This window comes from Salvia miltiorrhiza, chromosome 1, assembly GCF_028751815.1.
Source record: "Salvia miltiorrhiza cultivar Shanhuang (shh) chromosome 1, IMPLAD_Smil_shh, whole genome shotgun sequence".
In the NCBI taxonomy this organism is placed as follows: Eukaryota; Viridiplantae; Streptophyta; class Magnoliopsida; order Lamiales; family Lamiaceae; genus Salvia; species Salvia miltiorrhiza.
The window spans coordinates 15,012,290-15,038,021 of NC_080387.1; the positions used below are offsets into that span (position 1 = coordinate 15,012,290).

General features: G+C 40.5%; 1 long non-coding RNA gene across 1 annotated transcript; it reads right to left on the bottom strand.

Annotated features, from left to right (window-relative positions):
- Positions 1-3,869: 3,869 nt before the first annotated feature.
- On the bottom strand, positions 3,870-9,713 carry LOC131006700 (uncharacterized). Its single transcript, XR_009095715.1, has 3 exons — positions 9,453-9,713; positions 4,928-4,991; positions 3,870-4,389 (listed from the first exon to the last, which is right to left on the bottom strand). It is a non-coding gene; the product is annotated as an uncharacterized LOC131006700 (long non-coding RNA).
- Between the last annotated feature and the right edge of the window lie 16,019 nt (positions 9,714-25,732).

Consider the following 25,732-nt stretch of genomic DNA (forward strand, 5'->3'; position numbering starts at 1 on the left):
CGTAGTAATTCTGCCTATAGTGTGGCCACTCTTTAGAGGTTGTGGAGCAGGCTCTATGTTCAGTGTCGAACAAAAATACTATGGGCACATCTTTCAACTCGCCTATATCAGACAAATTTCCTCTATTCTTGTCTGGTGCTTTCTACTCAAGCGCGAACAGTCTCTGGTGATGCGGTTGATTTGCCTGCGGGGCTGGTAGTTGCCTTCCTGACTGACGTGGTCGATAGGCTGGCTGTTGTCGCTGTGGTGGAGGTAGCGATAGGATTCCCTTCATTGCTTCGAGTTGCGGTCGAAACTGACTCGATCGTCTTTCGCTTCCACTTTGCTGACGATTCGGACACCGATGCGAGTAGTGTCCGACCCTTCCACAGGTGTAACAGCTATTCTTTCTCATCTTGCGTTCTCTCCGACGTAATTTATTGCTCTTCGACAAAGCGATAACCCTCGCGGTCCTTGAAAAACTGCTGCTAGGGCAGCTGGGCCAATTATAAGGCTGTTCATCTCAGTTCTGATGTCGCGGTGGCGTATTTTGACTCTGCCACGGCTCCTTGGGGATCTTGACTTCGGTCGTCCCATTTTCTCTTTTCTTCTTGCCTGCATCCAAAAAAGGATGGATTGCACGTCTGAGTGCTCTAACTCGTTTGGGTGCTGAAGCTCAAATCACGTTCTCTGGCTGCATTGCCAGTCTATATCAAATGCTCTATTTAATGCTTCAGTACACATAACCGCATTATGACTCGTTAAATCGTCTCGAACCTCTTATCTCAAACCTGATCGAAACAATCCTGACATCTTCTCGTTCATCTCTTCTTGATATGTGGCATACCGAACCAAGTCGCGAAACTGACGTTCGTATTCAGCTACGATTTTATTGCCTTATCTCATATCATCAACTCTATTTCTTTCTTTCAATTTGTTTCTCTTTCTCGACAAAAGTCGAAGGGAACATATATCAACCTTAGAACTAATTCTCATAACTCACAAATCGTAAGACTCTTACTCGACATCATATTATTTTCTAAATTCTCATAACTCATCGTCAAAGACATATCTCATGTCTATCATCGCAATCATCAGCTCAAAACTCTACTCAAGCATAGAGACTCTCTGGTCATCGTCATATAAACATATATGAAAGTTTTTCTCTTTCGAGAACTCTTACTAACTGCGGGGAAAGACGAAAATACAACATCCCCTATTATTACGACGATGCTACTTCTATACTAGTCGTCATCTCAGTCTGCTATCGTGGAAAATGTTAGCTGCTCTAATCTGTCATCTCGATCTCCTTGTATCTGTTGGTGCCTATTCTGGCTTAGCATCACTTCTTCTCATCCTCGAATTGATTAGCTTTCGGCATACATGGCTAATATAAGAAAATTCATAATCGAAAAGTCGTGCTCGTCCCGTAATAAAATATTCTACGACTGCTCTCATAAATCGAGTTTCTTCCAAACACTCTTCTTGTTATATCATCCTAATTACCTAGACGATCCTAACTCTTGTCGGATGTGGTAGGGAAATAGGAGGTGATGAATAAAAATGTCTGATCTTGAACAAGACGAGCTCAAGTAATGGAATGATTCCATAATAGCCAGTGCTATTTCAAGGATAATGAAGAAGTTACAATCAAGGTAAGATCAAAAGCTAGAACAGAATCTAGAATGAAACTGAGATACGATATGATAGGAATAAATCAATACTGGAGGTAGAAACAATCCACTAAGTGGAAAATGAATGAATAAATTGTCCACTGTTAAAGCAAAGGGTAAAGATTTCCAACACAAACGGCTCAGGCTCAAACACAGTGGATCTGGAAAAAATTTCTCAATAGCAAATAGTTCATCTCCTGTTGGAGTTCAAATGGATGCAGAAACATTTAAATACGACCAAGCGGAAAAAGGGACTTAATAAGTCTACTCTCATGACTATCCTAGCGATGATACGCGCGGTCCCGGTGAAAGTACCTCTATTGCGAAGTACATTTGGTCAATAGTATCTATGCATCCCATGAGGTCTCCATAACACGTTCGTCCTATTAGGGTCGTGTCCCTAAATCGCGATGAAAACTCTAACTCTCGTCGTATTATCTCAACGGTTGATTTCTCTGCTCCTCTTCTTCATCTTCTTCTCGATTTATGTTCCTTCTGTTCCCTCTTCTTCTCGGAGGTATACTATAAAGGAAAAAGAGTTATATAACTATCGGCTTCTAAACTAACCGTTCGTCGTTACAAAATACAAATCCTCGTTTTTCATCAAGCACCAACATCATCATCATTCTCAAAGTTCTGATAAAGATAGTGAAACTCACTAATCATCAACATCTCTTATATATATATATATATATATATATATGGAAAATTGCCTCTCTCTCGAGGTCTTTTACAAAAGTAGGATCCTATGTATAAAGGCCCTAACACCAAAATGATGCTCTGGCTATACAAGCATCATAAATACTAAGCATATATAGATCTATGCTATACACACACACACACTATACTATGCTTCTCTACCTATATATATATAACAACTATGCATCTATACATATATACGCGTCTACAAGACACACGTGATCACTAGGCATCATCTCTCGAGATCCAGCTCGTCGCCTCAATCAATACGGGCTGTCATAGTCTGACTCATCCACTATCGGAGTATAGACAGGTGTCTCAGGAATAGGTATCCACGTATCAACTCCATCGGCCGTAGTCTGACGCTGCAGCGGCTGAGTCCAACCATAGCCGACCGTCATCTCGGGAGTCTCCTCATCGGGGTCCTCCCCATCACTATCGGAGCGTGCCGGCCGAGATCCTCCCTCCTGGGCGTCTCGGTACGGTGAATATAAAATCGAGTGCATGTATGTCTGAAAAGCCAAAGTGCCTGGCTCAGGCAACGGAGTAACCCTCGGATATGGATCGAAGGGAAAAAGCTATATCTGTGGCTCAGTAAAAACAATCGGCGGTGCCGACTCAACAGGTGGCAATGGCAAAGGTGCCGTCGCCGGTGTCAAATCCCAAGGCGGTAACTCAGCGCTGGAAAAAGAAATAAGTGATAGAAACGCAAACGGGTCATGCTCTACCACTAGAGAGTACGCCTCGAAGATCATCGACTCGGAAACATCAGGCTCAAAAGAAACTGAAATCGGATCAGCTGGGGGTAGAGGGGCAATCGGAAACGGCTCCTCGGGAAATGGGGCACAACAACAAGCTCCCCTCCCTGGGCTGGTACCTCAAGCTCTCCATACGGCGGTGAAGGTGGATCACCATAATCAAGGTAGCGGTGGCTCAAAGTCGCGATGAAGCCACGAAAATCGCCGCTCACGAAACACCCGAACTCAGTCCTCCTGATATACTGCGGCACCAGCGAAGCCGCCCAGTCTTGCCACTCGGGTGGCAGCTGTGGAATCAGGTGAGTGATGGCCTCAGCCTCATCAATCCCGTGGATACTAGCCTTCCACCAACGAAGGTGGTAATGCGCTAGAAACTCTCCAAGAGTATCGCCCTCTCGCAGTCCAGAAGTCCTGAACCGACGGCGCATCGCCTCGCTATATCGTCTCTGTATAGCTGCCTCTTCTTAATAATTCTCTATTCTCGTTTGGTACGGTGAGGCATCGGCTATACTAGCCTCGACATCTCTCCTCATATTTCACATCAACTGCCCCGTATCAGAATTCATCATCTCAAACAATTCCGTCATCAAAACAAATCATAACTCATTAGTGAAACAAACTCAACTTTCAATCAAGAAAGCGACAAGAAACAACATCAACCTCTTACCTCGTTAAGCCGGAGGAGATGGGGTGCTGGGGTTCTATTTCGAACTAACCTTCTCAAATTAGCCTAAGAATTCAAATTAGGCTAGTACTCAATTTTAAAAGAGTAGAAACAATCAAAGGTTCAGCTCAGTCAAGCAATAGACTCAGAGCAGACGACCTGCTCTGATACCACCCTGTCGCAGCCCGAAAACCCGACACTAGTGATAGTGGGGTACGAGTATCGATACGACTATTTTTAAAAGAATAAAAGATAAGAAGAATAGGTCGAACATCAAGCGGAAGCTCGCATCAAAAGGTGTTAAAGAAATCATTATAAATGAACCCAAGGGTAAAATCGTCAACGTCGTTATAACTTTTTAATTATCAGGAATTTCAAGATCAAAAACAAAACAGGTATAGCTTATTTTTCATAAGGAAACATAATATGCAGAGTATCGCAGCAAAAGGCGAACCGGTTACATGTATGGAGACACATAACCGTGAGTATATCACTTGATTCATATTCAAAGTAACTTCACATCAAGACTTTATCGATAAAAAGGAAATACGATAAAGTAAATACGTCATCTAACGATCCCCCACCAGCACCAGACCAATCTCACTCCTCGCTTAGCCTGCACATTTAGAAATACATGCAGGGCGTGAGTATATAATACTCAGTGGGCAAACGCCGAAAAACAAGAAAGGTGCTCTTAGAGCTATAAGTTTGAAGCTTGCCACATCTCAGCAATACACAGAAATAAGTTAGTATTAAATGAATCTGTGCATGCAGTTTTAATAATCAACATCATAAATAAACGATAGCGCTATCAAAGTACTCATCATGCATGTACCACATCTACAACTCATCATCATCATCAAAGGTACTGAGAAGTAGGTCTCCCTCTCAAGTACCGTGACCGGCCGATTCGCTCAACGGCTCACAGTCACCTCAGTGTACACTAGCCCTGGCAGGATAGCTATCAACTGCCCAGGACCCGAATTCGTCTCATCTCATCAGTAGAGGGTAACATACAAGCTCAACATCAAAAATTGGCAAGTCAAACATTTCTCAACATCATTTATCTCAAATAATTTGATAAGCTCATAAATATCATCATTAATCATTTTAGAAAGTTCATACGATATACGTATACTCAAAATATTGCCCACCTGAAGACCTTACTCAAACACTCCCGTCAAAGCGGAGTTACTTACTTCCTTGCTCTGCTCGTGTCTTCAGGGATCATCGTCATCATCGAAGGTTCATGTCATAAAATGAATCCCGATTAGAACTCAACGACAAAAACTCATGCCTTAACTCATGCTCCATCTTATATTCTATCTCTTAATCGACTCTACATAAACTTCTTCACTCATTTCAAATCCTTAAGTCCAAGGATAGGTTTCAAGAAAATCATGGTTCTAAGTCTCGATTTATCTCTCATATAAGACTCGTCTAATCTCATTAAAACACTTAGGCAACATAAACACATAAGGCACATAAGAAAATACAATCAAACATCAACAAATCATGTTCTGTTTTCCCACTGACTCAACTTCAAAATTTAACACGTTCTGACTCCGACATCTCCTGGACTCCAGACTCATACCAAAAGAAAGGTATTTGAGTCTAGTTTCATTTAAAAAAAAGTAGAGTCAGAAACTCCAAGTGGTTTGGGAGATATGGCGTTTTTACTACGGTCTACCATATTCGGCAGTTTTGAGCAATCGGAAACATTGATTTTTGAAAAATAGTAAACGTTGTCAAACAGAGCTCAACTTTGGTGGATATCTAGCCCATACAGTACGGTTGATACCATAAAAATTTGGAAAGCTAGATCACACAGGAAGCTACTGGAATGAATGACTTTGTCCCCTGTTCTCTGAAATTCCCGGTAGAAATGTGCAGATTTGGTTTTGCATTTTGTAAAAATAGTAAATAAAGTCCAAATGACTTGAAATTTTACCGGTATGCTCAAGACTCATGTAGGGATATGCTGTAAAATTTGCAAAGCCATTAGACATCGACAACCCGTCGATCACAGTAGGTCAGTAGCCTACGAAAAATCACCAAAAACTCATCTCAAACTCTTAAATGCTCAATTCAACATTCCTTCAAAGAAAACCAATCAAAGCTCATTTTAAACACATATAACACTCAAAAACATTCAAAAACATTTAAAATACTCATCATACTCAAATTAACTCTCCTCTTTTACATCTTAACTCAAATCTCAAGGAAAACGTTTCTACAACGTATCAAGTCAATCCTCTTCTCAATTTCATGCTTAAAAACACTCAATCATTCAAAATGACCTCATACTTCATATAACTCATTTTATACACATAAATCCCCTATAATCATACCAACCAAACTTTAATAAAAACTCATATATTCACATAAACTCTCAACAAAAACATGACAACTTCACAAAATGGTCATAAAGCAAATTAGACCTCATTTTATCAATTATTGACTTCTCAAAATATGAAAACTCAAAAACTCTCATAAACTAACTCAAGTCAAAATTTTACTTAGCTTCCAATAGACTTAATCAAACATATTAAAACACCAACATCATGCTCAATTACACATATCTTAAGCCAAATCAATTAATAGACACATAGACAAGAAAGTCCTAATTTTTACCAAACTAAACTCTTTGAAATTTTATAAACTCACATGGATCTTTAACCTCATCATATATCTATCAATTTTAGTCATTTAAACTCACATATACTCCATTCATTTACAAATTAGAGCATAGATACACATAGCCCTAATTTTAGTAAACTAACTCATATCAAAATCATCATTTGACATCATATACTCAATTTACTCCATCAATCATCATCATATACATCTCATGAACTCCTCTTCATCATCAATTCATCACTTTAATCATCAACTCAAAAATTCCCAATTTTGGGTAAACTAAACTATATCAAAGTTTGAATCTCAAAGCATAGCTTTTCAAAACACACATCAATCATCACCAAACATCACATAGATCATTTTTCTCACCTCAAATCAAGGAAAGAAAAAGAAAAATTTTGAAGTGTAGAACACCTATTTTTCGAAAATTTGAGGAAAAGAAAGGGGGTGATTTCTTGCTTCAATCTTTCAAGAATACTCATATACAAACTCACACAAATTTTATCTATGAATATAGAGATCACTTGATACGATCCTTGCCGATCAAATCGAATACGCAAGCGGAAGACTGAAAAACGAATGAATAAAATTAAAGATAGATAAAATATGGAATCCCAAAACCTCTGAATCTAACCCACGGAATGATTTAGGCGAACGAATCCCTAAACCCCAACGTGAAGTTGACGCAGCAACTCGGGGACGATGAATGACACGCGACGAGGGATGGTTGACTCGCCGTTACGCCGGATAAATGAACTCTCTTGGAATATACAAGAGAAAATTTGAAACTCTCAAGGAGAAGTGATAACTCACGAAATTTGATATAAAATTGGTTGATCATTCGTTCATAACAAGAGGCCTATATATAGGCAAAAATAAAGAGACCTAATCTAATAAGGAAACAACTAAACCTAATCTAAACCCTAATTTTCGTCCATCATAAAGACTACAAATAAGGTATGCGAAAACCTAACCAAACTAGGAGAATAAACATGGAAAATAACTCCTAATCTAATAAGGAAACATATCCTTAGTCAAAACAAGGTATAAAACTCAAAATTGACTCAACTAAGGCCTAATTTCAGCCACCCTAACATAACCCACGAAAATTATAAGATAAAACAAAATAAAAGACTCTATTAAATCAGCCCACATATGCAACGTAACTTGGGCCTCCATGGCATGCATCATTCCCCTCCTCTTGAAAGGGATTTGTCCTCAAATCCAAATGCCAGGATCAAAAATCAAATTTTCGTTCCTTGCATTAATTGACTGTTGGACCATAGCTTTTATCCCTTGTGCATTATTCTTCTTCTTCGGCTCTAACTCTGACTTCTCTTGAACCTTGAACCGCAACACAATGATCAGCCTCTCTTCCTTCACGGCCCACATCCAATCACAAGCCCTCGCAAGAAATGACTTCTGCATAAACCCAATCTCCTTTTTATCTATGGGCTGCTCCTTTTCAACGCCCTTAGCTAGCGTCAAAGCCTGTGCTTCCAAAGTAGTTGGAGTAGATTCCTCAAGCACTTCGTCACTTGAATCGTTCAATTTTAGCAACTTAGGAGTAGACTCATCATCTTTGACATCAACCTCTCTATCAACTTCCACCAACTCCTTTGGATTCAAACATGTCTCTTCATTGATATACGCCATGACTTCCACTTCAACATTCATCTTCTTTGGATTCAAACGGTGGCTTGTCTGGTTGAGAGTGACGGTGTCTTCTAGTTGTTGCATTGGCAATGACTGATTCTCTTCATAGATCCAATTTTCCCACTCCCCTCCAAGATACGATTTATGATCGTGTTTCTTTTGGATTGATGGAATATTTTTCAACTTGATATTCTCATGATCCCTTGCTTCATCTCGCCTTTTCTTGCAGCTATAAAATTGTCGAGAAGCATTCTCGAACTCTTGCTCGTAAGATTTTTCTTCTTTCATAAGACCCCTTCGAGGACGCCTAATTGACTGAAGAAAATTCTGATCCGGTCTCCGTTGAGATTGCTCAATTTGATCTAACCTCTCATGAATAGGCTTAAACGCATTCTCTATGATTCTCTGCAGCTCTTCCACCATATATGTAGGCAAATCGACTCCAGTCATACTCCTGAAGAATTCCTAGGAATTTATCAATTTGTCGCTGAACAGGTCAGCCAACTTCAACCCTTCGTTTTAAGCATCAAACGTCCTCCAATCGTATTTTACCCAGAAATACGACTTCTTCGTCTTCGAGAGAGCTTTCTGTGGCCACCTGTTTCGCCTTAATCCAAGATCTGTACAGAAAGTTATGGCCGTTTTTCGGAGACTGCCAGAACTTGATTTCCTGCGAAAATCTGGATACGAAACGCGGCTCTGGTGCCAAATGATACGATCCTTGCCGATCAAATCGAATACGCAAGCGGAAGACTGAAAAACGAATGAATAAAATTAAAGATAGATAAAATATGGAATCCCAAAACCTCTGAATCTAACCCACGGAATGATTTAGGCGAACGAATCCCTAAACCCCAACGTGAAGTTGACGCAGCAACTCGGGGACGATGAATGACACGCGACGAGGGATGGTTGACTCGCCGTTACGCCGGATAAATGAACTCTCTTGGAATATACAAGAGAAAATTTGAAACTCTCAAGGAGAAGTGATAACTCACGAAATTTGATATAAAATTGGTTGATCATTCGTTCATAACAAGAGGCCTATATATAGGCAAAAATAAAGAGACCTAATCTAATAAGGAAACAACTAAACCTAATCTAAACCCTAATTTTCGTCCATCATAAAGACTACAAATAAGGTATGCGAAAACCTAACCAAACTAGGAGAATAAACATGGAAAATAACTCCTAATCTAATAAGGAAACATATCCTTAGTCAAAACAAGGTATAAAACTCAAAATTGACTCAACTAAGGCCTAATTTCAGCCACCCTAACATAACCCACGAAAATTATAAGATAAAACAAAATAAAAGACTCTATTAAATCAGCCCACATATGCAACGTAACTTGGGCCTCCATGGCATGCATCATCACTTACCCAAGTTTACACCAAAAATCAAATTTTCTCTCTCTAGTCTTGAAGCCTATCTTCAAGGATTCTCTTGAATTCAAGTTGATAAGAGGTGTTTAGGTGGGATTTTGTTGGTGATTTATGTGTTTGGCATATTTTGGTAAAGCTTCGGAGGTCTCATCTATGGTTGACAATGGTGGAAAGTAGAGAGATGAAGGGGAGAGAGAGAGTGCCGAATTGGGTGGAGTGAGGAGAGAGGTGGTCGAATTTGTGAGTGAGGGAGAGAGAATTGCTTCACAAGATATGAATTGTACCAGATGATACGATCCTGGCCGATCAAATCGAACACCACGCAAACGGAAGACTGAACTTGAACGGAAAGGATGGAAATCCCAAAACCTCTTAATCTAACCCACGGAATGATTTAGGCGAACGAATCCCTAAACCCCAACGTGAAGTTGACGCAGCAACTCGGGGACGCTGAATGACACCCGACGAGGGTTGGTTGACTCGCCGTTACGCCGGATAAATTGAATTCGTCTTGGAATAATCAAGAGGAATTCGGAATTCTCAAGAGAGAAATAAAACTCACAAGTTTATTGATAAAAGTAGGTTAATTTTCGTCCAACATAAGAAGGCCTATATATAGGCAAAGACTAACCCTAATCTAAGAAGGAAACAACTTAACTACCAAGCAAAGAAGCCCTAATTTTCGTCCATCATAAGGACTACAAATAAGGTATGCGAAAACCTAACCAAACTAGAAGAATAAACATGGAAAATAACTCCTAATCTAATAAGGAAACATATCCTTAGTCAAAACAAGGTATAAAACTCAAAATTGACTCAACTAAGGCCTAATTTCAGCCACCCTAACATAACCCACGAAAATTATAAGATAAAACAAAATAAAAGACTCTATTAAATCAGCCCACATATGCAACGTAACTTGGGTCTCCATGGCATGCATCATTCTTATTGGTGACTTCATCATGAATAGCTCGTCTATCGACCTGCCACGGTCTACCCAACAAAATGTGGGTCGCCTGCATGGGAATAACATCGCACAAAACCTCATCTTCATACTTGCCCAGGCGAATAGGCACTGTCACTTGCGTGGTAACCTCGACGACGCCGGTCTCATTCAGCCATTGCAAACGATACGGCTTGGGGTGTTGCACCTCGGTCAGCCCCGGTTTCTCCACCATGTATCTACTCGCCACATTCGTGCAACTTTCTCCATCAATGATCACACTGCACAACTTGTCGTGGACAAGAACTCTCGTGTGACAGAAATTTGCCCACTGCTCACTCTCATGGGATCTGAACCCTTGACACGAACGACACGTCTTATCTCGATTGCAACCATAAAAAATTGTCGGATGGTCGTGATTTGCTAAACTGACACTCATACTCTCTCAAGCACGTAAAGACCCAAACAGAAAGACAAAACACTGGATAATTTCAACCCTTACGAAACCTGGAAAACTGATACCAGATGATATGATCCTTGCCGATCAATCGAACACCACGCAAACGGAAGACTTGAAAATCGAACAGAAGATGGAAGATAGATAAAATATGGAATCCCAAAACCTCTGAATCTAACCCACGGAATGATTTAGGCGAACGAATCCCTAAACCCCAACGTGCAGTTGACGCAGCAACTCGGGGACGCTGAATGACACCCGACGAGGGTTGGTTGACTCGCCGTTACGTCGATAAATGAATTCGTCTTGGAACAATCAAGAGGAATTCGGAATTCTCAAGAGAGAAATAAAACTCACAAGTTTATTGATAAAAATATGTTGTAAATTTCGTCCAACACAAAGCCTTATATATAGGCAAAGTAAAGACTAAACCTAACTTGACTAACAAGCAAAAGACACCCTAATTTTCGTCCATCATAAAGACTACAAATAAGGTATGTGAAAACCTAACCAAACTAGGAGAATAAACATGGAAAATAACTCGTAATCTAATAAGGAAACATATCCTTAGTCAAAACAAGGTATAAAACTCAAAATTGACTCAACTAAGGTTTAATTTCAGCCACCCTAACATAACCCACGAAAATTGTAAGATAAAACAAAATAAAAGACTCTATTAAATCAGCCCACATATGCAACGTAACTTGGGCCTCCATGGCATGCATCATTTGGATGATCTTGTGGAAGATTTGTGATCTTAAAGAAAGATTTGTAAATCTTATGGAATATATGCAATTAATGCATTGATCTCTCTCTCTCTAATCTCTACACTCTCTCTAATCTCTACTCTCTAAATCTCTACTCTCTCAATCTCTACACTTAGTAAATTTTAGTAATTAGTCTCATACTTGGGAAATTAAAAATAAATCATGTGAGAAGGGTGATTAAATAATAATCACAAAAACTATGGAAATATTACTCATTAATAAAGTACCATAGTATAATTATTCATGTGACCAAAATAAAATAATTATAGTACTAATATTAGTGCACTCACTCAATTATAATATTCCTCATCATAGGAAAAAAAATAATAAAAAAAAATATTATGCTTGGAAAAATTTCCATAAACCGGCATCGTTCGATTTCTCGGTAAAAATAAACTGCACTTGCTTTGCAACCTTAATAAAAATTCCAAGTGCTAAAGTCACAAATAAAAAATCATAATAATATGGTCATATTGACACACGTCACAAAATCACATAATCATTCAGTCACGTAAATTCACATAACATCACATCAAAACAGTCGGCAGACTCAAATAAGCTAGACGTCTCTCTGACCGACTCTATTTATCAAGGTTTCTCACTCTTTCTTCCTCGACTCTATTTCCAACTCATTATTCCTATTTTTCTTAATAGGACAGTCAATCTCTAATAATTCAGTATTCGGTAACTCTATTCCCGGTAGTTGGAAATAAAATAAAATCTCAGCTCAAATCAATCAGCATCTCTATCTCAACTCATTTCTCAAATCTCATCACTCTAATTCCATCATCGGTTTATTCACTCGTATCTCTATTTAAAAGACAATCTGTTTTATCTGTTCATAAAAAAAAGTAGTCTCGTAATTCGACATCTCAGTACTCTCAATAGTGTTAAGACACTATCTCACAACATGAGGAAAAGTATGGGGTGTTACACGCCCTAACTAAGGATAGTTAAGCCGAGTGATCTACGACTAGGGATGGGGTTAAAGAATAAGGGGAAGAAAGGGGCGTCATTTGGAATCGTAAAACTTACTCAACTTAAGAAAACTCGTCATAATTTCTCATTAATACTCATTTAAACAGTCTATGAAAGACAACATAAAAACTTGATAAATATCATTAAACCAGTTGTACATCATATGAAACCATTACTTAAGACTCAAAGTATGACATAACACACTATAAAATCAACAACATCTTGCAGCGGAAAGTAGCTAAACATATGTATGAAGACATATTCTAGACAGGTTAACTATTTATTAACAACCCTGGAGACTCCGCTCATTGCAGCACCATCACCACATCAGCTCAACCTGCACATTTAGAAAACATATGCAGGGCTGAGTACAAAAGCACTCAGTGAACACATGCCAAACATCTCATTCTTATAAAGCTATAAATATTGTCATTGCCATTTCATATGCATAATACAAGGAATTTGTAGAAAGGCCCTGTATTAGCTAAACTCATTTTCATTTCCTCAAAGTTGTCTGCGCAGACTTTTCTCATCAGGTAAGTATCATATCTGTTATAACATCAAGTACTGAGAGGGAGGCCTCCCTCTGCAGCACTGTGATCGGCCAACCCGCTCGATGACTCACGACCACCTCAGTGTACACAAATCCTTACTAGTATCTACACTAGCATAGGACCGAATTCTTCATCTCAAGCAGATAGATAACATACCAAAACATCAAAAATTTGGCAATGCAATAACTTCAATATAACATCCTTCATATAATAACTCCCTTCATTTCATTTCATAAAGAACCATTCATCATTTGATCATTTTCATAAAATCGAAACTTAACAATTTATATCATGTCATTCATTTCATTTCGTATAAGAGGCCTGTATGCAGGGGATCTCTATATACGTGTTTAAGAAAGCCCACCTCGTTGTGTCTCTGTATCAATGAGTAACGTCACTCTCTCCCTCAAGTCGTTACTTCCCAAAAGGACCTTCATCGATATTGATGCAGTTCAGAGTAGAGGCCAGGATGCAGAGCAGAGCCGAATTTCAGAGGCTGCACAGAGTGAAGATCCGGTGCACGTACCCGTTGGTCCAGTGACGAGAGCTAGGGCCCGGACGTTCAAGGCCAATTTAATGACATTGGTGGAGGAAATCTGGAGGCAAGAGCTGAAAAGGCCAATTGGAGAAGGACCGATGGATCAGGGCTCAAAGGTGGTAAACCTTATTGCTTACCGAGTTGAACCACCAGAGGAGTCTCGGTTCCTCTGGCTTTGCCAGAACAGCGGAATCATGCCACCCAGAAAAGACTCGATTCCTCTGGCCTTGCCAGAGGAGCGGAAGAATTCACATCGAGTATGCCCGAGCAGAGAATTCACGTCGAGCCTGCCCGAGCAGAGAAGTCACAGCGAGTCTGCCGAGCAGAGAAATCAAGTGGAGTCTACTCGAGCAGAGAGTTCCAAATGGAGTCTGCCCGAGCAGATTCAACCCGCCAGAGAAGACTTGATTCCTCTGGCTTTGCCAGATCAGACTCGATTCCAATGCGCTTTTCAGAGGAGTCCTCGCTGGGGATTCTTTTGACTTATTGAACAAGTTCCGTTATTTCTTTAATTTCTGTTTATTTCCTTTTTACGTAGGGTTTCCCGTTCCCTATAAATAGGGCTGTTATGTGTTTGAAAAGTTAGACAATTTTGATATTAAAAACAGTGAGTTTAATTCTCTCTCAAGTTTCGAATTCTTCTTGATAAACAAGGATTCAACCTATCGACGAATCGACGAGATCTCCATCCCTCGCCGTGTGTCATTCAGCGTCTCCGAGTTCCTGCGTCAAATGCACGTTGGGGTTTAGGGAATTGATGCAGCCCAAGGTTCGTTGGTGCAAGACCCGGTGCATGTTCCTGTTGGTCCGGTTACAAGAGCACGAGCCAAGAAGTTCAAGGAGAGCTTGATGAGCTTAGTTCAAGAAGTGTGGGCTCAAGAGTTGATGAAGAGACCTATTGGAGTTGGCGAATTGAGCCCGTGCTTAATTAATCTCATTACATGCGAGTGGGCCGAAGCTTGAAGATTTTAATTATTTTGAAGACTTCATTTATTTATTTCAGTCTTGTTATTTTCGCAGCCCATTAGTTTAAAGGGCTTTGTTATTTTCGAATTAATAAGGGCCTTGTTTGGCAGCCTTGTGAATTTCGAAATTAGGGCTTCTTTTTGCTTGTTAGTCAAGTTAGGTTTAGTCTTTACTTTGCCTATATATAAGGCTTTGTGTTGGACGAAATTTTCAGCCTACCTTTAATCAAATTGTGAGTTTTTATTATCTCTTGAGAGTTTCGAATTCTTCTTGATTTTTCCAAGACGAATTCAATTTATCGACGTAACGGCGAGAACAACCAACCCTCGTCGGGTGTCATTCAGCGTCCCCGAGTTGCTGCGTCAACTGCACGTTGGGGTTTAGGGATCCGTTCGCCTAAATCATTCCGTGGGTTAGATTCAGAGGTTTTGGGATTTCCACCCTTTCCGTTCCAGTTCAGTCTTCCGCGTGCGTTGTGTTCGATCGATCGGCAAGGATCGTATCATTTGGCACCAGAGCCGCGTTTCGTATCCAGGTTTCGTTTTCGTTTTCTGTCTACGTATCCAGGGTAGAAGCTTTAGGTTTCGTCTGTTCAATTTTCGTTCCATCTACTGATTTCAGTTTCTGCGTTTTAGGGTTTCCGTTTTCTGTCCTAGTTTTCTGTTCCGCTGTCTGTTTATAATTCCTAGGGTTTCGATTTTTCTTCTGCTGTGCTCAATACCATAATATCTGGGGTGGTCTGAATTACTCATAAACATACACGCTTATACACATCCATCATCATACGACTTACACACATCCATATAAATCCATACGTCATAATTTCGTTTGGTTCTTGAATTTTTTTTTTTTTTTTCAGAACCTATAGTCTGTTAAGGTCCGAAAGAAAAAAAAAAAAAAAAAAAAAAAAAAAAAAAAAATTTCTTGCAACATCTTGTTCCTACAGTTTCCGAAAATTTTCTTGCAACATCTTGCAACATCTTGTTCCTACAGTTTCACTGGCATCGTATAGAGCCTTTTGGGGCAGTTTCTGCGTACATTTTTTCCGATTTTTGATTATTTCTCGTTGTGTTTTCTGGAGTCCTTGGGTAGTATAGAGCCTTTTGGGACAGTTTCTGCGTACACTTTTTCCGGTTTTCGTTTACTTATTGTGTTTTCTGGAGTCCTTGGGTAGTATAGAGCGTTTTGAGCCTATTTCTGCGCAGTACTTTTTGGGTTGTTCAGTCTGCGTTTCTGATTGTCTTCTTTCTGTTTGGGGGTTTTCCCATCTTTTCGTATCCGTTTAGTGTTGTTGGTGTGGTCTCTTGTGGGACGTTTCATTGAGTGCTCTCGCTGAGACAGTTTGGGCGATCTCGTTGGTACAGTTGGTCTTTGAGTTCCGTTGGTAGATTGAGGGAATTTGATTCCTTGAGAGAGAAATTGAGTGGAAAAAGGCACGAGAGAGTGAGATTATTAGAGTGAAAAAAGCCGTTGAATTGTGTGATACACGAGCGCTGAGTGATTTCATCTTGAGTGATACACGAGTGTTTGTGAGGTGGTGAGGTCCTTTTATTTTGTTTCACTAACCGTTTCTTGTTTTCTTTGTCACTATGTCTAAGAAAGATGAACAGGGTGCGGATGTGAGCGATGGCCCTGTTATGGATCCACAGTTGAAACTCGTAGTGGAGGCACTTCGCTCAGAATTTGGCAAGATGTTACACTCAGAAATCGAGGGAGTGTACGACAAGATCGAGCTGATGGAGCAGTCTCATTCTCGAGAGACCACTTTCACACGAGGAGGTCGTCGCGGGCGAGGAGGCCGTGGTGGTGGAGGAGGTCGATTCCACCGTCAGTATGAGGAGCATGTAGATGATACAGGATTTGACGAAGAGGATGATGGCGGCAGAACGTGGCAAGATAACAATCTGGGCAACATCAAGATGAACGTTCCTCCCTTCCAAGGGAAGAATGACCCAGAATTGTATCTTGATTGGGAGAGAAAGGTGGAGCTTATGTTCGATTGCCACAACTATTCAGAGCTCAAGAAGGTGAAGTTGGCAGCAATTGAGTTCTCCGATTATGCACTTGTTTGGTGGGATCAGTTGGTGACGAGTAGGAGGAGAAACAGTGAGCCACCTATTCAGACTTGGCAGGAGATGAAGGCTGTGATGAGGAAGCGTTTTGTGCCGAATCATTACTACCGCGAGCTTTTCAACAAGTTGCAGACTTTGAGGCAAGGCAGTCGGAGTGTGGATGAGTATTATAAGGAGATGGAGGTTGCCATGATACGAGCGAATGTGGTGGAGGAGCGAGAGGCGACCATGGCTAGATTCTTGACTGGTTTGCATTGGGATATTCGTGATAAGGTGGAGTTGCAGCACTATGTTGAGTTGGAGGACATGGTTCACATGGCCATCAAGATCGAGAATCAACTCAAGAGGAGGGGCAACAACAGCAGCAACCAGCGCCATAATCAGGGCAATTGGAGGCAATCGCAACCAGTTTCTAATGGTTCCTCGTCAAAAGGGAATCAATGGAAATAGGAGGCACCGCCGAGAGAGGAGAAGAAGCCGTTCGTTAGGTCCCGACCCGAGGGATCCGGTGCAGCAAATCAGGGCAGTCCGGCCGTTTCTGATGGTCGAAATCGAGATAAGAAGTGCTTCAAGTGCCAAGGCTTCGGGCATATTATGAGTGACTGCCCGAACAGGAGAATTATGATCTTGAGAGATGACGGCGAAGTCGTGACGGATGGTGATGAGACCGATCCTGATATGCCGAAATTGGAGGATGGAGATGGTACCGAAGATGAGGAGGAGTGTGAGGAGATTTTCGCGCCCAATGGACAGCTTTTTGTAGCTAGGAGAGCTTTGAGTGTCCAAACTCAACCCAATGAGCGAGAGCAGCGGGAGAACCTCTTTCACACGAGATGTCTTGTTCAAGACAAGGTATGTAGTGTGATCATTGATGGCGGGAGTTGCACGAATGTGGCTAGTAGAGCCATGGTTGAGAGATTGGGGCTGACCACGGAGAAGCATTCCAAGCCATATCGTTTGCAGTGGCTGAATGAGACAGGCGTCATCAAAGTGACGAAGCAAGTGAAGGTTCCGTTTCGCATTGGGAAGTATGAGGATGAGGTTGTGTGTGATGTGATCCCTATGCAAGCGAGCCACATCCTGTTGGGGCGACCGTGGCAGTTTGATCGCCGTGTTATTCATGATGGCTTCACCAACAAATACTCATTTGAATACAAGCAGAAAAATGTGTCACTTGTTCCTCTTACTCCTAAACAAGTTTATGAGGATCAAGTGCAATTGCAAAAGGAGGCGGACAAGGTGAAGTCAAAGGACCAGCCCGTGGAGAAGAAGGAGAATGGATTGATTCATAAGTCCTTTCTTGCTAGGGCTAGTGATTTGAAGTGGTGTGTACAGGAGGAGAGGCCGATCATGCTGTTGCGATATCAGGAGAACTTGGTTATTACTAACGATCTCTCTTCTCTACCCCCTTCTATTCGTTCTGTTTTGCAGGAGTTTGATGATGTTTTTCCCGACGATACACCTGCCGGTTTACCACCAATTCGAGGGATTGAGCATCAGATTGACTTTGTGCCCGGCGCTACACTGCCGAACCGACCAGCTTACCGAACCAATCCGGAGGAGACAAAGGAGTTGGAGAGGCAAATTGGCGAGTTATTGGCCAAAGGGCATGTGAGGGAGAGTTTGAGTCCTTGTGCGGTACCTGTTCTACTTGTACCGAAGAAGGACTCGTCTTTGAGGATGTGCTGTGATTGCCGAGCCATCAATAACATCACGGTAAAGTATCGCCATCCTATCCCTCGTTTAGATGATATGCTAGATGAGTTGCATGGTTCTTGTGTCTTTTCTAAGATCGATTTGCATAGTGGATACCATCAGATTAGGATTAAGGAAGGTGATGAATGGAAAACTGCTTTTAAGACAAAACTTGGTTTATATGAGTGGTTAGTTATGCCTTTTGGTTTGACTAATGCGCCTAGTACGTTCATGCGTCTTATGAATCATGTTTTGCGTGCTTTCATTGGCAGATTTGTTGTTGTCTACTTTGATGATATTCTCATTTATAGCCAGAATCATGATGAGCATGTTGAACATTTGAGGTCTGTTATGGATGTGCTTCGCAAGGAAAAGTTGTTTGCTAACCTTAAGAAGTGCATTTTCGGTACGGACAAGCTTGTGTTTCTTGGTTTTGTTGTTAGTGCGCAGGGTGTACAGGTTGATGACGAGAAGATACGAGCTATCCAAGAGTGGCCAACGCCGATGAACGTTGCAGCAGTTCGAAGCTTTCATGGACTTGCTAGTTTCTACAGGCGATTCGTGCCTCATTTTAGCAGTGTTGCAGCACCATTGACGGAAGTCATCAAGAAGAATGTGGAGTTTAAGTGGGGCAAGGCGCAAGAGGAGGCATTTCAACAGTTGAAATACAAATTGACCCACGCCCCGATATTATCTCTTCCTAATTTCTCCAAATCTTTTGAGATTGAATGTGATGCTTCTGGTGTTGGTATTGGTGCAGTGTTGATGCAAGAGAGACGACCCATTGCGTATTTCAGCGAGAAGCTAAACGGGGCGACATTGAGTTATCCCACGTATGATAAGGAGCTGTACGCATTGGTGAGAGCTTTGCAAACGTGGCAGCACTACTTGTGGCCCAATGAGTTCGTCATTCACACGGATCACGAGTCGTTGAAACACTTGAAGGGGCAGCACAAGTTGAACAAGCGGCATGCAAGGTGGATGAAGTTCATTGAGACGTTTCCCTACGTCATCAAATACAAGCAAGGTAAAGAGAATGTGGTGGCTTGATATGGATAGAAGTGGACGAAGGACCCGTTGGATATAAGGACCCAAGAACCCGACGTATGTGAGTAGGCAGCGGACTCCCTAGATCGAGAATCTAGTTTGATCAACCCCTAAGAGCGTAGAAACCTCGACCCGTTGGCTATATAATCAGCCAAGAACCTCGGTATGGATGAACGCCACAAGACCTTGCTCAAGTGTCTTGATAAGTTCTAAAACAAGTGAAAAACTCAACAAAGAGAATTCAACTCACTAAGCAAGAATGCTAATTTTCGTTTATATCAATGGTGTTCTAATACAAGTGATTTATACATGCCTATTTATAGGCTCAAAAAGGTCTCTTGAGAGCCCCACTCCCTTACCACTACTTAAAACCATTAAAAAGGCACATAAAATCACAAATGTAACTCCAAAACACTTGGTATGTCTCTTGGACACCAAAAGTCACTTATTAAACATAAAAAAAGTAACTTAAAATGAGCATTTTGTGGGCTGCACCCATTTGGACGAAAATGTGGACTTTTATTCTTCAATTTGGGCCTCCAAAATATGATAGCTTAATGAGCCCAAACTTCAAGTAGCATCAAGCCCACCAACTTGAATAATATTCACCATTTGGCCCAATGTAGAATTGTCTTGGACTTGGGCTTTAATTTCACCAACTAAAAGCATCATGGACTCCTTTATTCTTTTGGCTCTAGCTCTTGTGATTGGCCCACTTTGAATAATCAAAGGATCCATCTTGTCCTTGGCCAGCTTGGACGCGTCTCCATCATTCCCTTCTTCTTCAAGTGGATTCGTCCTCGAATCTAATTCACCAAAATAAGGAGACAAATCAGCAACATTGAAAGTAGCACTTACATTATACTCACCTGGAAGGTCTAGTTTTGATACGATCCTTGCCGATCGATCGAACACAACGCACGCGGAAGACTGAACTGGAACGGAAAGGATGGAATCCCAAAACCTCTGAATCTAACCCACGGAATGATATAGGCGACTGAATGCCCTATACCCCAACGTGCAGTTGACGCAGCAACTCGGGGACGCTGAATGACACCCGACGAGGGTTGGTTGACTCGCCGTTACGTCGATAATTGAATTCGTCTTGGAATAATCAAGAGGAATTCGAAACTCTCAAGGGAGAAATAAAACTCACAAGTTTATTGATAAAAGAATAGCTGATTTTCGTCCAACACAAGGGAGCCTTATATAGGCAAAGGCTAAACCTAATCTAATAAGGAAACAACTTAAAAACAAGCCCTAATAAGCCAAACAAGGCCCTTACTACTAAAATCCGAAAATAACAAGCCCTTTAAGCTAATGGGCTGCGAAAAATAACAATACTGAAATAAATAAATGAAGTCTTCAAAATAAATAAAATCTTCAAGCTTCGGCCCACTCGCATGTAATGAGATTAATTAAGCACGGGCTCAATTCGCCAACTCCACAATCTCCAATTGGCTTCTTGATCAACTCTTGCTTCCAAACTTCTTCAACTAAGATCATCAAGCTCTCCTTGAACTTCTTGGCTCGAGCTCTTGTAACTGGACCAACAGGAACATGCACCGGGTCTTGCACCAACGAACCTTGGGCTGCATCAAAAATGAATTAATTCAATCTTAGAGTTAAAATAACTCTAACATTCTCCCCCTTTTTTTTATCTTTCTTCATCAAAACCATATAAGCCGAAGAGAATTGAATATAACAATCAAAATAAGAACTCAACACTCCCCCTATGAATATCTCCCCCTCAAATAGAGATATCAAAAAATAAGAAAGAAAGTAATAACCATCCTCCTTAATCTAATATCAAACAGAAGAAGTGTTTTCCAAGTATTTCCCTTTCCCCTAGACTGCATATAGGCAAACAATATAATACCAAGGCAATAGAATATCGCAAGCCCTAAAAAATATTTATCAAAAATAGAATATATATGCATCCATCGCAAAGCACGATCTCCCATCAGAAATGCTCATAGAAATGTTTAAACATTTTAGCCAATAGGACAATAAATGGAGTTCGGATGTAAACACAACCACAACCGTGTTTAACATCATCCTCCAACATCATCTAGTTGTTGTCTTCTTCATGCTTGCCTTCATACTTCCATTCCCTGTCCTTGTTCACTTTTCATCTTTTTATTCGGCATGGATGCTACTAGCACCTTCTCCCCCTTTTTGTGAAGAAAGAATCATCTTCAACATATCACACCTCTGCAATGTCTTGGCCAAATGAGATTCAAATAATCTCACCTAAACTTCTTTGCCCTTCAAATCTTACAGAAGGAAAGAGAGAGGGGTCGCCAATGTTGGACCAGTTGCTGAAACATCTGGTTGTTGAAGACTTCCACCTCTTTTGGTTCTAGACTAAGTAGTATATAGTCCGTAGTCATCAGAGGAAGCCTCTATCTCAGAGTCAGTTCCTGAGTCCTCATTCGCTAGAGTTTTTTCTCTGGATGGAGTGGACGCAGTGGTTGTTGGCGTCGATGTCTCAACATTATTCCAAATATGCTTGTTTAGATAAGTTTGCAAGATGATTTCACCATCCATTAACTTTCCAGATCAACATCTGAGTCGTTCTTCGACTCCTCGCCATCTGCCTCCATGAAATCTTTTTCGATTTTAGTGTCGTCGAACTCTTCAGAGCAGATGAAGAACCCTTGTTCGAACGGGGCAGTCACTGAACCCTTGACAGCATTATCCTTTGGCCAGTGGTCGCAAAGAAATCACCGCTTGAATCGATAAAGTCATCAGCGGTAGCAAGTAAGTTGTTCTCCGATGGTCAGCAGCTCTTGGAACATCTGTACATGGCAATGTTTCTATCGGTGATGGAGCATCGTCGCCAACATTTGTCATAGCCTGAGAAGTCGTTGACGTTACAGACATTGGAGAGAAATGGGCTACCTTTGGAAGGGTGTTTGGTGTCATAATTTGACTGGAAGATGATAGGTTTTGCTTTTCAGAACTTCGGGAAGCCATAATGAATAGAGAAGGATGACTAAGAGTGAGTGTCCTCAATAAGTTTTGTAAAGTACTCATCTTGTGGGGGATACATGAATACCGATAGGTAGAGAAGGGAATGAATGAATTGGATAAGATCAAAGAGTTTATGGGTATACGTAAATGAAGAGTGAAAAATATGAAAGGGTTTTAAAATTATAAATTTGAGTGGCTTTGACTTCTTTAATTAAATCTTTAAGAATATGGAAAGATTTTATCAAGATTAATTTAAGGATAAGTCTCCTCATAAACTGGGATTCCAACCTGAAGAAGGTATTTGAAAAACTGTTGGAATCTAAGGAAAAATCGGATGGAGAGATTATAGGGAGATAAAGTATATCTTTTCATTGTTCAGTGACATGTTCCAACATTTTAATTCAATATTAAATTACAATATATTAAATTACTCAATTGAACACATCACAAGGAAAATGATCAAATATACTTAAGAAAGAAAAGCTTACAGAAATCTAACCAAAAACACACGTCCTAGTACCCTCCCCCCTCCCCCTCTTTTTTAATAAACTGTATTCCAGACAACATCATTTCATAGTACAGAGACCAAGAGATTTTCTAAGACTTGAAAATCTCTCAAAATCAAGAGGTTTGGTGAAGATATCATAGATTTGATCAAGAGTACTTACATAATAAAGCTTCACCAATTCCCTTTCCACCAAGTCACGAATGAAGTGATATCTAATTTCTATATGTTTCGTACGTGAGTGTTGCACCAAATTTTTGGAAATATTAATGGCACTCACATTATCACATAATAGTGTTGGAACTCCACTTTTAAAACCATATTCATCAAGCATTTGTTTTAACCTAAGTAGTTGAGTGCAACAACTTCCGGTTGCGATGTACTTGAACTCCGTTGTTCCCTAGAAAACAACAAGCACCACTTATGCTCTTTCGATCATCAGCATCTCCTGCCCAATCTGCATCACTATAACCAACCAGTTGAGATTGGTATCCTTCGAGTACCAAATTCGTAGGTTGGTTGTGCCGGCCACATAACGAATCACCCTTTTTATAGCCTTCAAGTGTGAGGTTTTAGGTTGTGTGATATGGATGGAAGTGGACGAAGGACCCGTTGGATATAATGACCCAAGAACCCGACGTATGTGAGTAGGCAACGGACTCCCTAGATCGAGAATCTAGTTTGATCAACCCCTAAGAGCGTAGAAACCTCGACCCGTTGGCTATATAAATCAACCAAGAACCTCGGTATGGATGAACGCCACAAGACCTTGCTCAAGTGTCTTGATAAGTTCTAAAACAAGTGAAAAACTCAACAAAGAGAATTCAACTCACTAAGCATAAGCAATTTTCGTTTATATCAATGGTGTCTCTAATACAAGTGATTTACATGCCTATTTATAGGCTCAAAAGGTCTCTTGAGAGCCCCACTCCCTTACCACTACTTAAAACCATTAAAAAGGCAAATAAAATCACAAATGTAACTCCAAAACACTTGGTATGTCTCTTGGACACCAAAAGTCACTTATTAAACATAAAAAAAAGTAACTTAAAATGAGCATTTTGTGGGCTGCACCCATTTGGACGAAAAATGTGGACATTATTCTTTAATTTGGGCCTCCAAAATATGATAGCTTAATGAGCCCAAACTTCAAGTAGCATCAAGCCCACCAACTTGAATAATATTCACCATTTGGCCCAATGTAGATTGGTCTTGGACTTGGGCTTTAATTTGAGCAACTCCAACACTAATGAACTCCTTTATTTGTTGTGTAATTGACCCCTTTTTTTATTAACTCAATAACCTGACTTGTAATCGATAAGTTGTTCGGCCCTGCTCACATCATTCCCTTCTTCTTCAAGAAGATTCGTCCCGAATCTTATTTCCAAAAGAAAGATCAGTGTGTAGGAATACCCGATCCAACCTTCCCGGTTTGAATACGTGATTTTCATCCTTGACTTTGATAGTTGCACATAGTTCCATACCCAAGTGATCGACCTGCAAAATTGAAACAAACCACGTACCTCGGGGTTTATCATTCCCCACATCTTGAGGATGATTTGTCTTCAAATCCAAAATATCACAAATTTGAGAAACCTTCGTTGCTTCAGGGTACACCTCGATACTGTCATGATTATTAAACCACGACTTTTGGAAAGATGATTGGTTCATAAACGAAGGCAATCCCACTGCTACTATCAATGAATCACGAACCAGACCCGCACGACTTCCCTCAACAATAACTTTGCTCTCCATTGCATCTTGGTCACAAACAGCCACGCCTCCTTCATGTTGGTTGGTGGAAAAAACTGGAGCAACAGGAACAATTGGATTATGATCCTCGAGATCTTCGACAACAATCAAAGCACCCATGTTGAAATCTAGAATAATCTTCATATCATCACTCTTTTTCTCCTCATTAGGTTGAGCCTCCAATTGCAGTTCAGAAGTAGAACTTTGGATGGTCGGCACTTGAGAACAAATTTGCTTTTGTGAAGATTCCAATAGCCTTCCCAGCTCTTCATTGGCTGCCATGAACTCCTTCAACATGAGCTTGGTTTTCATGTAACGAAGATTTGCACGCTGTTGACGCTCCATTTGATGACGATGATTTGCATGACTCCACCGCTCCAATCTCTCCAAACAATCAGCTTCCATAGTATTTATATATATATATTTTTCTAATTTTTTTTCTCCTTTTTTTTACATATAAGAAGTAACAATAAAGGAAACCAAAAAAAGATATTGGCACTTTGCAGATTTTTTTTTTGTTTTTTTTTGGCAACTATTTTTGTAGGACAATGAGGATGAATATAAGAGATATATGAAAGGATGAAGAAAATAAAAGATAGAGATCAATACCAGATTGCTCTGATACCAAATGATATGGATGGAAGTGGACGAAGGATCCGTTGGATATAATGATCCAAGAACCCGACGTATGTGAGTAGGCAACGGACTCCCTAGATCGAGAATCTAGTTTGATCAACCCCTAAGAGCGTAGAAACCTCGACCCGTTGGCTATATAAATCAACCAAGAACCTCGGTATGGATGAACGCCACAAGACCTTGCTCAAGTGTCTTGATAAGTTCTAAAACAAGTGAAAAACTCAACAAAGAGAATTCAACTCACTAAGCATAAGCAATTTTCGTTTATATCAATGGTGTCTCTAATACAAGTGATTTACATGCCTATTTATAGGCTCAAAAGGTCTCTTGAGAGCCCCACTCCCTTACCACTACTTAAAACCATTAAAAAGGCAAATAAAATCACAAATGT